The sequence below is a fragment of the Scardinius erythrophthalmus genome, assembly GCF_964197995.2.
Source record: "Scardinius erythrophthalmus genome assembly, chromosome: 9".
Taxonomy (NCBI): domain Eukaryota; kingdom Metazoa; phylum Chordata; class Actinopteri; order Cypriniformes; family Leuciscidae; genus Scardinius; species Scardinius erythrophthalmus.
In genome coordinates this window covers 24,139,144-24,153,843 of record NC_138229.1, presented here as the reverse complement: position 1 = coordinate 24,153,843, position 14,700 = coordinate 24,139,144, and positions in this window count along the sequence as shown.

The following is a 14,700-nucleotide window of genomic DNA, read 5'->3' as shown; positions in this document are numbered from 1 at the left end:
AAGTTTAAAAAATATATTTTGGACGAATAACGGATCATTTCTGTGCCGAAAATCTTACTTCCGGGTTGCTACAAGTTTCGGCTGTTTTTTTTCGATCGTGGATCTAATGACGTAGATGAGAGTGGAACTCCTTATGAGCATTTCTCTCGAAAAGCGCGCCCGCGCACACGTCGACCAGAGGAGAGCGAGACCGCGCACATCAACGCGCTTCAACAGGAAATCATCGGCAGCCAGCGCTGCATAGGATTTGTTCAAGAATGTCTCCAAAAAAGTGTGTTCCCTTTCAAGGCGGTCACTTCGACATTACGTCACTGACGTATATGGGAACTCCCTTCCTCCTCATTTTCACTGAGACAGCTGGCCAATTGACGCGAAACATGCAAATGCTGACCGGACCGCGGGCAGTATAAATAGCATGGGCGCGGCAATAACGTCAGAATCTCTTTCTTCACGCTAGAAGTCTTATCTGAAGTCATCGTGGAAGTTGCAATAGAGGTTACTCACCATGTTTCCTCCCCGCATCCGATGGCTGCTAACTTTCATGCCAGATATGTGCGGGTCCTATCGACTCGCTCTACCCTACAAGGATCAACCGAGGCCGCACTCACGACGGCGGGCATGTGCCGGACAGTGCGCGCCCTCAGGGGAATAAACTCGGGCATCAGCGGAGACGAGGCCCACTGCCGCCAGCAGGCCGCTGGTGGGCCCTCTCCCGCCCTAAGACGAGTTGACGCCGCCCGTCGCCACTCCGGTTACCGGTCCTTTTCGCGGGCTCGCTAGAAGGACTCGACGCGAGAGGCTCTGTCGATAAGGATACTTAGCCCAGTATCTCAGCCAGGCTACTTCAAGAAGGACGCCGTCTTCCACGGCGTCCTTTGGTAGTCATGCGCAAGACGCGCGTCTAGAGAGACGAGGCAAAGGCCATGGCTTCGTGTCCAAAAAGAAAAAAGGGAAGTACGGATGTTATGAGTCTCTAGCATAGAGGTCTCTAGCCGCCTCGCTCTGACAATGGAAAGTGCACAGCCACACAATCCGGTGAGTGTTGTTTACCCCTAGTCAGTCTTGACTACGGGGTTGCGCAGTCGTTACCGCTTATGCTGTTGACGCTGGGCCTACGTAACATTACATTTTGATGTGCTTATTTCACTACGTATTCACAGTTGTTGTCGCTACGCCACTGACGCTGTGTTTATGTACTCACTGCACACTGATATGTGCTATGTTTGTGCCCTGTATCCTTCAGTGCAACTGGCCATTCAACTACGTATCCACAGTTGTTGTCGCTACGCCACTGACGCTGTGTTTATGTACTCACCGCACACTGGTATGTGCTATGATTTGTGCCGTTATATATTGCCCTGTATCCTTCAGTGCAAATGGCTATTCTGATTACAACATATTCACAGTAGTTGTGCAACGCAAATGATGCTGTGTGTGTACACCGCACTCTGTTATGTGTTCATGATTTATGCCGCCATAAATTGCCCTGTATCCTTCAGTGCAACTGGCTATTCTGATTCAACTATGTATTCACAGTTGTTGTGCGATGCCACTGACGCTGTGTTTATGTACACTGATGTGTGTGTTATGCTTATGCCACGACATTGCCCTGTATCCTTCAGTGCAACTGGCTATTTTGATTACTACGTAGTCACAGTTGTTGTGTGTTTCAACTGACTCTGTGTTACGTACACACTACACACTGTTATGTGTTCGGATTTATGCCACTATATATTGCCCTGTATTTTTCAGCGCAAATGGCTATTCTGATTACTACACAGTACGTATTCACAGTTGTTGCGCGATGCAACTGACGCAGTGTTTACGTACACACTACACACTGATATGTGTTATGAATTTTGCCGTTGTATATTGCCCTGTATCCTTCAGTGCAATGGCTATTCTGATTACTACACAGTGCGTATTCGCAGTTGTTGCGCGATGCAACTAACTCTGTGTTACGTACACACTACGCACTGTGTGTTTGGATTTATGCCACTATATATTGCCCTGTATTTTTCAGCGCAAATGGCTATTCTGACTACTACGTATTTACAGTTGTTGCGCAATGCAACTGACGCTGCGTTTATGTACACACTACACACTGATATGTGTTATGAATTTTGCCGTTGTATATTGCCCTGTATCCTTCAGTGCAATGGCTATTCTGTTTACTACACAGTAAGTATTCGCAGTTGTTGCGCGATGCAACTGACTCTGTGTTATGTACACACTACACACTGCGTGTTTGGATTTATGCCACAATATATTGCCCTGTATCCTTCAGTGCAATGGCTATTCTGATTACTACGTATTCACAGTTGTTATGCGATGCAACTGACGCTGTGTACACACTACGCACTGATATGTGTTACGATTACGCCGTTATATATTGCCCTGTTCCTTCAGTGCAACTGGCTACTCTGATTATTGTGTATTCACAGTTGTTGTGCGCTGCCACTGACGCTGTGTTATGTACATTGATATGTGTCTATGGTGGTTTATGCCGTTATATATTGCCCTGTATCCTCAGTGCAACCGTCTATTCTGATTAACTACGTATTCACAGTCGATGTCGCTATGCTTCTGACGCTGTGTTTTGTACACATCAATGTAACTATGCTATCACGTTGCCCTGTATCCTTCAGGGCAACTAGCTATCCTATCTAACTGTGCATAGTCACAGTCGTCGCTACGGCGACTTGCGCTGCATCTGTGTACACACTGAAGCGTTATGCTGTTATGTTGCCCTCAACGTAACTGACCATTGTGTTTGAACTGCGCATATTCATGCAGTTTCGGTCGCTTCGACTAGCGCTGCATTATACACACAGATGTTTTAAATGTGCACACTGATGTGTTATGCTGTTATGTTGCCCTCTATCCTTCAGTGCAACAACCAGCTGTCCTATCTAACTGTGCATATTCACAGTTCTATCGCTACGGCGACTACACTGCACTTATGTACAAGGATGTGTTTTTGCTATTTTGTTGCCCTGTTCCTTCAGTGCAAAACTAGCTATCCTAATCTACCGTGCATATTCACAGTTTCTGGATGTATGTATGTGCACGGATGTGTTATGCTGTAATGCTGCCCTGTTTCCTTCAGTGCAGCTAGCCATCCTGATCTAACCGTGCATCTCAGCTACGGTGACTTGCGCTGCGTTATGTTCATACATGGATGCGCTATTCTTACGCACTTGTGTTATGCTGTCATGTTGCCCTGTATCTTAGTGCGACTAGCTATCCCAGTCGAACTGTGCATATTCACAGTCTCTGTCGACCTGCGCTGCATTATTGCACATGGATGTGTTCATGCTGCGGTGTTGCCCCGTATCCTTCAGTGCCTATACTGAGCTACTGCGTATAGTTGGCGCTACAGCGACCGATGCTGTTACGTACATGTGCTACGCTGTTATGTTGCCCCGTTTCCTTCAGTGCAACTGGCTATTCTGTACTAACTCGTATACTCAGTTCTAGCTACGGCTACGACTGTGTTTGTGTACTTCTGAGGTGCTATGCTATTATGGAAGGCTATTTTCTAACTGCGTATATTCACAGTTGTTGTCTCTACGGCCACTGGCACTGTGTTTATGTACATTCAGTTATGTGTTAATTTGCACTTCTGTACATCGGCTTTAGAACATTGGCTATGTTCTACAAGGCAGTGTCAGTTTCCTCGTGACCCCCTTACTGGCCTATCATCCCCGGTTCACGGACCTGAGAGAGTTATGGGGCTCCCCCATGACTATCCCCCTCAGATGATTGGCACCCCAGCCCCAAGGTGTGGAACCTTCTTGTGTGTCTGCTGCTGGGTCCTTAGTTGAACAAGACACTTCACACTAATAAGTTCTGAGAGATCTCCTTGAGAATGACCTTCCACCTGCTCTCGCCCCAGCGAAGCACTTGGAGACCTACGCTCATTCTACATGAATGATGTTGCATTGTCTCGGACCTAGTGACTGCAGCGTCACTCTCCGTCCAATACCAAGATGCGTTCCAGTCGCTTACACCGTTCAGAGCACAGATTAATCCCTGCCCGCCTTCTGCTGAGCAGTCAGCCTCACATGATGCTGATACTCAGAGTGCTGTTGGCCCTGTAAGGGCTTTGCGGATGTACGTGGACCACTAGGCAGCAGTCTGACTAGCTGTTTGTGTGCTTGGTGGATGGTACTAGGGACTGAGACTTTCTCACTGAATTCGACGCTTTTCAATCTGGCTTAATGCCCACGGGATTTAGGTATGCTGGCTGTCTTCTCAGAACACGTTCGCCAGGGTTTCAAGTTTTATGCACTGCCTATAGCGTCGTGGGTTGGTGAGTTTTATTAATGTACTCATGAACTGTTACCACCAGCTGTACAGTAGTCTGCATTATCCAGAGTTACCATTGCTGCTAACTCTGTGTTATGACTATAATGTATATAATGACTATACATAGCTGTTCCCTTTCAAGGCGGTCACTTCGACATTACGTCACTGACGTATATGGGAACTCCCTTCCTCCTCATTTTCACTGAAATCTTATAGGCTAACGCCAGCTGGAGACAGCTGGCCAATTGACGCAAAACATGCAAATGCTGACCGGACCGCGGGCAGTATAAATAGCATGGGCGCGGCAATAACGTCAGAATCTCTTTCTTCACGCTAGAAGTCTTATCTGAAGTCATCGTGGAAGTTGCAATAGAGGTTACTCAGCATGTTTCCTCCCCGCATCCGATGGCTGCTAACTTTCATGCCAGATATGTGCGGGTCCTATCGACTCGCTCTACCTTACAAGGATCAACCGAGGCCGCACTCACGACGGCGGGCATGTGCCGGACAGTGCGCGCCCTCAGGGGAATAAACTCGGGCATCAGCGGAGACGAGGCCCACTGCCGCCAGCAGGCCGCTGGTGGGCCCTCTCCCGCCCTAAGACGAGTTGACGCCGCCCGTCGCCACTCCGGTGACCGGTCCTTTTCGCGGGCTCGCTAGAAGGACTCGACGCGAGAGGCTCTGTCGATAAGGATACTTAGCCCGGTACGTTATCTCAGCCAGGCTACTTCAAGAAAGACGCCGTCTTCCACGGCGTCCTTTGGTAGTCGTGCGCAAGACGCGCGTCTAGAGAGACGAGGCAAAGCCCATGGCTCCGTGTCCAAAAAGAAAAAAGGGAAGTACGGATGTTATGAGTCTCTAGCATAGAGGTCTCTAGCCGCCTCGCTCTGACAATGGAAAGTGCACAGCCACACAATCCGGTGAGTGTTGTTTACCCCTAGTCAGTCTTGACTACGGGGTTGCGCAGTCGTTACCGCTTATGCTGTTGACGCTGGGCCTACGTAACATTACATTTTGATGTGCTTATTTCACTACGTATTCACAGTTGTTGTCGCTACGCCACTGACGCTGTGTTTATGTACTCACTGCACACTGATATGTGCTATGTTTGTGCCCTGTATCCTTCAGTGCAACTGGCCATTCAACTACGTATCCACAGTTGTTGTCGCTACGCCACTGACGCTGTGTTTATGTACTCACTGCACACTGATATGTGCTATGATTTGTGCCGTTATATATTGCCCTGTATCCTTCAGTGCAAATGGCTATTCTGATTACAACATATTCACAGTAGTTGTGCAACGCAAATGATGCTGTGTGTGTACACCGCACTCTGTTATGTGTTCATGATTTATGCCGCCATAAATTGCCCTGTATCCTTCAGTGCAACTGGCTATTCTGATTCAACTATGTATTCACCGTTGTTGTGCGACGCCACTGACGCTGTGTTTATGTACACTGATGTGTGTGTTATGCTTATGCCACGACATTGCCCTGTATCCTTCAGTGCAACTGGCTATTTTGATTACTACGTAGTCACAGTTGTTGTGTGATTCAACTGACTCTGTGTTACGTACACACGACACTACACACTGTTATGTGTTCGGATTTATGCCACTATATATTGCCCTGTATTTTTCAGCGCAAATGGCTATTCTGATTACTACACACTGATATGTGTTATGAATTTTGCCGTTGTATATTGCCCTGTATCCTTCAGTGCAATGGCTATTCTGATTACTACACAGTACGTATTCGCAGTTGTTGCGCGATGCAACTAACTTTGTGTTACGTACACACTACACACTGTGTGTTTGGATTTATGCCACTATATATTGCCCTGTATTTTTCAGCGCAAATGGCTATTCTGACTACTACGTATTTACAGTTGTTGCGCAATGCAACTGACGCTGTGTTTATGTACACACTACACACTGATGTGTTATGAATTTTGCCGTTGTATATTGCCCTGTATCCTTCAGTGCAATGGCTATTCTGTTTACTACACAGTACGTATTCGCAGTTGTTGCGCGATGCAACTAACTTTGTGTTACGTACACACTACACACTGCGTGTTTGGATTTATGCCACTATATATTGCCCTGTATTTTTCAGCGCAAATGGCTATTCTGACTACTACGTATTTACAGTTGTTGCGCAATGCAACTGACGCTGTGTTTATGCACACACTACACACTGATATGTGTTATGAATTTTGCCGTTGTATATTGCCCTGTATCCTTCAGTGCAATGGCTATTCTGTTTACTACACAGTACGTATTCGCAGTTGTTGCGCGGTGCAACTGACTCTGTTATGTACACACTACACACTGCGTGTTTGGATTTATGCCACTATATATTGCCCTGTATCCTTCAGTGCAATGGCTATTCTGATTACTACACAGTTCGTATTCGCAGTTGTTGCCCGATGCAACCGACGCTGTGTTTACGTACACACTATATGTGTTATGATTTTGCCGTTATATATTGCCCTGTATCCTTCAGTGCAAATGGCTATTCTGATTACTACATATTCACAGTTGTTATGCGATGCAACTGACGCTGTGTACACACTACGCACTGATATGTGTTACGATTACGCCGTTATATATTGCCCTGTTCCTTCAGTGCAACTGGCTACTCTTATTGTGTATTCACAGTTGTTGTGCGCTGCCACTGACGCTGTGTTATGTACATTGATATGTGTCTATGGTTTATGCCGTTATATATTGCCCTGTATCCTCAGTGCAACCGGCTATTCTGATTAACTACGTATTCACAGTCGATGTCGCTATGCTTCTGACGCTGTGTTTTGTACACATCAATGTAACTATGCTATCACGTTGCCCTGTATCCTTCAGGGCAACTAGCTATCCTATCTAACTGTGCATAGTCACAGTCGTCGCTACGGCGACTTGCGCTTCATCTGTGTACACACTGAAGCGTTATGCTGTTATGTTGCCCTCAACGTAACTGACCATTGTGTTTGAACTGCGCATATTCATGCAGTTTCGGTCGCTTCGACTAGCGCTGCATTATACACACAGATGTTTTAAATGTGCACACTGATGTGTTATGCTGTTATGTTGCCCTCTATCCTTCAGTGCAACAACCAGCTGTCCTATCTAACTGTGCATATTCACAGTTCTATCGCTACGGCGACTACACTGCACTTATGTACAAGGATGTGTTTTTGCTATTTTGTTGCCCTGTTCCTTCAGTGCAAAACTAGCTATCCTAATCTACCGTGCATATTCACAGTTTCTGGATGTATGTATGTGCACGGATGTGTTATGCTGTAATGCTGCCCTGTTTCCTTCAGTGCAGCTAGCCATCCTGATCTAACCGTGCATCTCAGCTACGGTGACTTACGCTGCGTTATGTACATACATGGATGCGCTATTCTTACGCACTTGTGTTATGCTGTCATGTTGCCCTGTATCTTAGTGCGACTAGCTATCCCAGTCGAACTGTGCATATTCACAGTCTCTGTCGACCTGTGACCTGCGCTGCATTATTGCACATGGATGTGTTCATGCTGCGGTGTTGCCCCGTATCCTTCAGTGCCTATACTGAGCTACTGCGTATAGTTGGCGCTACAGCGACCGATGCTGTTACGTACATGTGCTACGCTGTTATGTTGCCCCGTTTCCTTCAGTGCAACTGGCTATTCTGTACTAACTCGTATACTCACAGTTCTAGCTACGGCTACGACTGTGTTTGTGTACTTCTGAGGTGCTATGCTATTATGGAAGGCTATTTTCTAACTGCGTATATTCACAGTTGTTGTCGCTACGGCCACTGGCACTGTGTTTATGTACATTCAGTTATGTGTTAATTTGCACTTCGGTACATCGGCTTTAGAACATTGGCTATGTTCTACAAGGCAGTGTCAGTTTCCTCGTGACCCCCTTACTGGCCTATCATCCCCGGTTCACGGACCTGAGAGAGTTATGGGGCTCCCCCATGACTATCCCCCTCAGATGATTGGCACCCCAGCCCCAAGGTGTGGAACCTTCTTGTGTGTCTGCTGCTGGGTCCTTAGTTGAACAAGACACTTCACACTAATAAGTGCTGAGAGATCTCCTTGAGAATGACCTTCCACCTGCTCTCGCCCCAGCGAAGCACTTGGAGACCTACGCTCATTCTACATGAATGATGTTGCATTGTCTCGGACCTAGTGACTGCAGCGTCACTCTCCGTCCAATACCAGGCTGCGTTCCAGTCGCTTACACCGTTCAGAGCACAGATTGATCCCTGCCCGCCTTCTGCTGAGCCGTCAGCCTCACATGATGCTGATACTCAGAGTGCTGTTGGCCCTGTAAGGGCTTTGCGGATGTACGTGGACCACTAGGCAGCAGTCTGACTAGCTGTTTGTGTGCTTGGTGGATGGTACTAGGGACTGAGACTTTCTCACTGAATTTGACGCTTTTCAATCTGGCTTAATGCCCACGGGATTTAGGTATGCTGGCTGTCTTCTCAGAACACGTTCGCCAGGGTTTCAAGTTTTATGCACTGCCTATAGCGTCGTGGGTTGGTGAGTTTTATTAATGTACTCATGAACTGTTACCACCAGCTGTACAGTAGTCTGCATTATCCAGAGTTACCATTGCTGCTAACTCTGTGTTATGACTATAATGTATATAATGACTATACATAGCTGTTTCCGCATTACACAGTAGTTTTCAATGTACTGTTAACTCTGTGTATGGCTATAAGGTTATGCAGCTGTCACCGCTTTGCCGTTGACACTGTGTTAACTCTTATGCTGAGTGCTTATGGTGTTGTGCTGCCCTGTCCAGTGCAGCCTTCGCTTCATTGCATTGGATTTGCAACTGGGTAGGTCGGAACAGACGTTTCTTACTCTAGTTTCGCCTATCAGTTCGAGTGCTCCTAGCGGCGCTGCTGGCTGAGAACTGTTGTCTCTCGTGGGAGTGTAGCTTGACCCCGTTCAGGGCTTATCTTCACTGCGCTCACGGCGGGATTCTATACAGTTCCCATATACGTCAGTGACGTAATGTCGAAGTGACCGCCTTGAAAGGGAACGTCTCCGGTTACTATCGTAACCTCGGTTCCCTGAGAGGCGGGAACGAGACATTACGTCAGCCGCCGTGCTCGCCGTTTGATCAGCTGTGCTAGCGTTCAGTCTTGATTCTGACGTTATTGCCGCGCCCATGCTATTTATACTGCCCGCGGTCCGGTCAGCATTTGCATGTTTTGCGTCAATTGGCCAGCTGTCTCCAGCTGGCGTTAGCCTATAAGATTTCAGTGAAAATGAGGAGGAAGGGAGTTCCCATATACGTCAGTGACGTAATGTCTCGTTCCCGCCTCTCAGGGAACCGAGGTTACGATAGTAACCGGAGACGTTTTTGGATGTGAGGGAAAGCTTACCGTGTTCAGCTTTCCAAAGAACCCAGTGTTACAGGAACAGTGGATGCAGTCTGTTTTTCCGAGGCAGCAACGGAGTGTAGGAAGTGCGGTTGTGTGTTCTGGTCATTTCAGTGACGAATGTTTTATTAACAAGGCCCAGGTCGACGCTGGATTTGCAAATCGTTTGCTATTAAAACGTGGAGCGGTCCCAGTGATAAAAGACCCCATTCATGTAAGTACAACTGGATCAGATTTCTGTCTTTTGCTGGAAATCAAGCACTACCGCTAGACTCTATAGCTCCGCCTCCAGGACCTCAGCCTTTTCCGGAGAGAATCGGAAGCTGTATTTTTCTTTTATGAATATAATAAAACTAAACACTTTTTGGAGATATTAAAGATGCACGACTACTCTATAGGTACTCAAGATTAACATGAGATTAAGTGAAACTGTGCATGTTATGTACCCTTTAACTATTCAGTAACTTATATTATTTTCATAACTCCCAGAGGACTACTAAGAACTACTAAATACAGGTTCATAATTAATGAGAGTATGCACAATGTATAATTTATTCTAAAGTAAAGATCATGGGAACCTACTAGTAATGACTTAAGTATTACCAAATCCTTCAGAAGGAATGACTACTTGAACAGTATTCTAAAGTGAAAAGCATTATAACTCTGCTATTTGTTATGATGCTGTGGAACCAATAAAATTTGTTTAAAAAAATATAATTTGCATGTTCTTCAGCTGTTAGATTCTCATTCAAAGACAGCAAAGTGAAACCTACTGTGTAAGAGTGAGAAGTTTGCTCATCCAGATTGTGGAGTTGTTTGAATGCTCTTTATTGAGAGTGAGGACATTTCGATCCCATAAATACAGACTGAATACAGATTGAATTTCATGTGGGTGTATAAAAACTCTTTTGTATTTGTGATTGTGCATGCGTAACTTTATATTGTGTTCTAGTTTTCCCATGTAAATGTATTTCGGTTGTGATTGGGACATTTACTCTCATTCATTTAGATTTACCATAGAGCAAAATTTATTTGATATTTAAACAAGTCAAAATTTCATTTATGCTGAGTATTATTTAAAATAATAATATATAAAATTATATAAAATTTGTATTAAAAATAAAATAGAATTAATAATTAAAAAAAATAATTTAATACATTTATAAATAAAAATAGAGAATATATTTTCAAAGAAATAGTTGTTATATAAACTTCCTAAAACTTTATACACCAGACAACGGTGTAAGTGTGAATGTGGTTTAACAGTTCTTAAGTTGCAGATGGTTTATATTCCAGGGAAAGAGAACGAGTTAGTGGAGCTGAGGAGTCTAGCGCTGGGGGATTGGATGGAGTTATGACAAATATATATTTACATGGTAGGCATAGTGTTCTTAGAAGCTAATATACCGTTGGCATGCTTTTTTGTTTTGTTTTTTGGTACATGACTCAAAGTGGGCCAAGAAACCTGGCAACCAATTTACATGTAATAAATCGGATTTCTTATCACTTCGTGAACTTTGTCCAATAATAAATATATATGTGTCACGTGGATACAATTTATGATGCACATTCAGGTGATCTCTGTTAGTTTTAGAAAAGCACTCAACTCCACTCATCCATTTTTACACATTTAAGAAGTACAAAAGACATGAAAAGAGTATATTAGAAGAGAGGAGAATGTTTTATTTCCTCATAATTCTAATATCCACTTTTATTTTTCACAATTCACCACTTTTATATCCTCATACATCACATACCCACTCCCTTTTCTTTATTGTTTTCCGATAGCGATAAGGATGCTTTTTTTTAGCCTGCTCATTTACATTCCTGTTATCAAGAACATTGATATATAGAACATTCGAGAACTATTCAGTAACTTCTATTATTTTCATAACTCCCAGAGGACTAAGAACTACTAAATACAGGTTCATAATTAATGAGAGTATGCACAATGTATAATTTATTCTAAAGTAAAGATCATGGTAACCTACTAGTAATGACTTAAATATTACCAAATCCTTCAGAAGGAATGACTTATTTGGAACAGTATTCTAAAGTGAAATTATGAAAGTATATTAGCTTCTAGAAGAGAGACGAATGTTTTATTTCCTCATACATCACATATCCACTCCCTTTTCTTTATTGTTTTCCGATAGCAATAAGGATGCTTTTTTTAGCCTGCTCATTTACATTCCTGTTATCAAGAACATTGATATATAGAACATTCGAGAACATTGAACATTGTTATAAACATCCCTCTTCTTCCTGACACAAATCAGATAGTGACATTTTCTGGAAAGCAACACAACATTGCTGTTTGGTTTTGTTAAAGTTGGTAACTCTTGGTTAAAACATTTATTGGTACAAAATAGTGCACTTGACTTTATTGTTTTCATTCAAATGTCAATAATTGTCATTAGGAATATTTAAACTTGTTATCTATATGCTATTGAAATTGAAAATCCATCTTTTTGATTTTTCCTGTTTTAGATGCATGTACAGTTTCTCATCCTGGTTTTTGGACTGAATCTTCATGCTATAACGGCATATAAAAATGGACAGGTGACTCCGGCATGCATGTCTATGACTCCTGGACATGGGACTAACTTAACCTCATTAGAACCTCCATATACTGTCACCTCAGATGCCTCAAGCTACACAGATGGTCAGGTGATCACAGGTTAGTGACAACCCTATTCATCTGTGAAAACATGTATAAATTACATTTCATTAAACACTATCTGCAAACACATGCTTTTCTCAGAAATAACCACTTTTCCACTAGCACTTTACAATAATGTTCATTAGTTAACATTAGTTAATGTATTAACTACCATGACCTGACAATGAGCAATACATTTGTTACAATATTTATTAATCTTTAGTTAATAAAAATCCAGGTGTTCTTTGTTTGTTCATGTTAGTTCACAGTGCATTAACTAATGTTAACAAATACAACCTTTGATTTTAATAATTTAAAAGTAGCCTAAATTATTTTTTAGTATTAGTAAATGTTGAAATTAATATTAACTGAGATTAATTAATGCTGTAGAAGTATTGTTCATTCTTAGTTCATGTTAACTAAGGTCATTAACTAATGTTAACTACTTGTAAAGTGTTACCCCTTTTCCTTACCATTTTGGCAATGATTTTTAAGCAACAAAATCCTTTTTTTTTTATCAAATTGGCTGTACAACTAATTTAAACTTAAATTATACTAAACTTAAAGAAATCGAGTTAATTCTCGTAAACAAAAACAAGTTGAAATAAAATTATTTTGATGATTTTTTTTTTTTTTCAGTGTGGAGTCTTGTAATCTTTTGTATTGGATGTATGTGTCAGTTTTCCTCAAGTTCACAGTTAACATCACTGTTTTATTGTCAGTGACACTACAAGCAAATAATACTGGATTCAAGGGCTTTCTTCTTCAGGCCAGGAATGAGAAGGGTCCAGTAGGAACTTTCACAGTCACAGGGAGCAATGCTCAATTACTCACCTGTGGAACCGAGGTAAAACTTTTATTAAAGGGACAGTGGACGTTCCTGTTATTTGCTCACCCTCATGTCATTCCAAACATATATGACTTTGGGAAGCTTCCTTCAGTAAAGAAGTTTTGACCTTGCATTACATAATTAAGTGACTTGATAAATATCTACATATATCAAAGAAGGAATGAAGATAGGATTGTACTCGTTGATGTGAACCAGCATACTCTGTCTTTCAGGGCACATCTGTCAGTCATACTTCAAATGATGTCAAATCAACTATTGTGGCTCATTGGAAAGCTCCCAACAGTAACAACACAGATATTCACTTCAGGTAAAACTTATTAGAGGCCAAGCACCAAAGGTGTGTAGGCACCTATTGTATATGTTAGTGTATCTTCTTCCTCTTCTTCTGCTCTTGAGTCTATGGCAGCCCATAGAACTGCTTGCGGGAAAATTATGAAATTTGCCACACTGAAAGGACAGTCTCAACATTAACCGCGGGAATTCTGGATTCCCTCAAGCACCTCCAACTGACTCACGTTTACGCTAATAACTTTTGAACCGTAAGGCTAGAAAAAAAAAGAAAAAAACCTTTCCACTCTGATTGGCTCAAGAAGATTCGATTGCCCGTCATGCAAATGATTTCATTTTCTGTCATGAAAATTCTTCTGCTGTTTGGAATTTTCGGAGAAAACTTTTTAGAACTTGTCCAACACTGTTCGTCCAATTTTCACCGAAATTGGCTCAGATCATCTCCAGACCATGCAGACAAAAAGATATTAAAAGCTTTTTGATAAACCCAACCATTCTTGAATACCGTGCAAACGAATTTGACTAAGAGCACGCCAAATCGGTTGCAAGGATATATCTCTGCATAGCTTTAGTGTATTACGATGAATCTTGGTAAATGCCATCACAAGCATGACCTGAGGCAATGTTTCGGTACAGCATAACATTAAAAATGGCTAAGTTTGCTTATACAGTTTGCCCAAATATCATAAAACGGTTCTCTTTTAATTCACTGCAGCATCCCGAGTCATACGATTTTCCCATAGCAGCAATTTTGGGCATTGGCCATTTTGAAGATTGTCATAAATTGCTTTATTTTCTGAACACATTAGTTTATCGTTATGAAACTTGTTGTGTGTCATCAGGACCATGCCCTGGAGGTTCTCAAAAAGGTTCACCAATTATAATGAAATTTCAAATAATGCTAAAAGCTTTTGGTTAATTTTGCCTATTTTAATGAAACTGGTCTTGGTAGAGTTCTTGAGTCATACCGATCGAACTTGCTGTCCGCCATTTTGAATTTACTTTTTGCACTCATCCTAGATTGTTGGTCTGATTTTGAAAACATATAGGCCTATATATATTCTCAGATCATCTTTAGACAATGCTGGCCAAATGTAATTACAAGCTTTTTGGTTGAACAAACCGTTCTTGAATATACACATAAACGAAATTGTTGGCATGGTGCCAAGCTGATTCTGAGGCTGTATCTCTGCAACGCTTT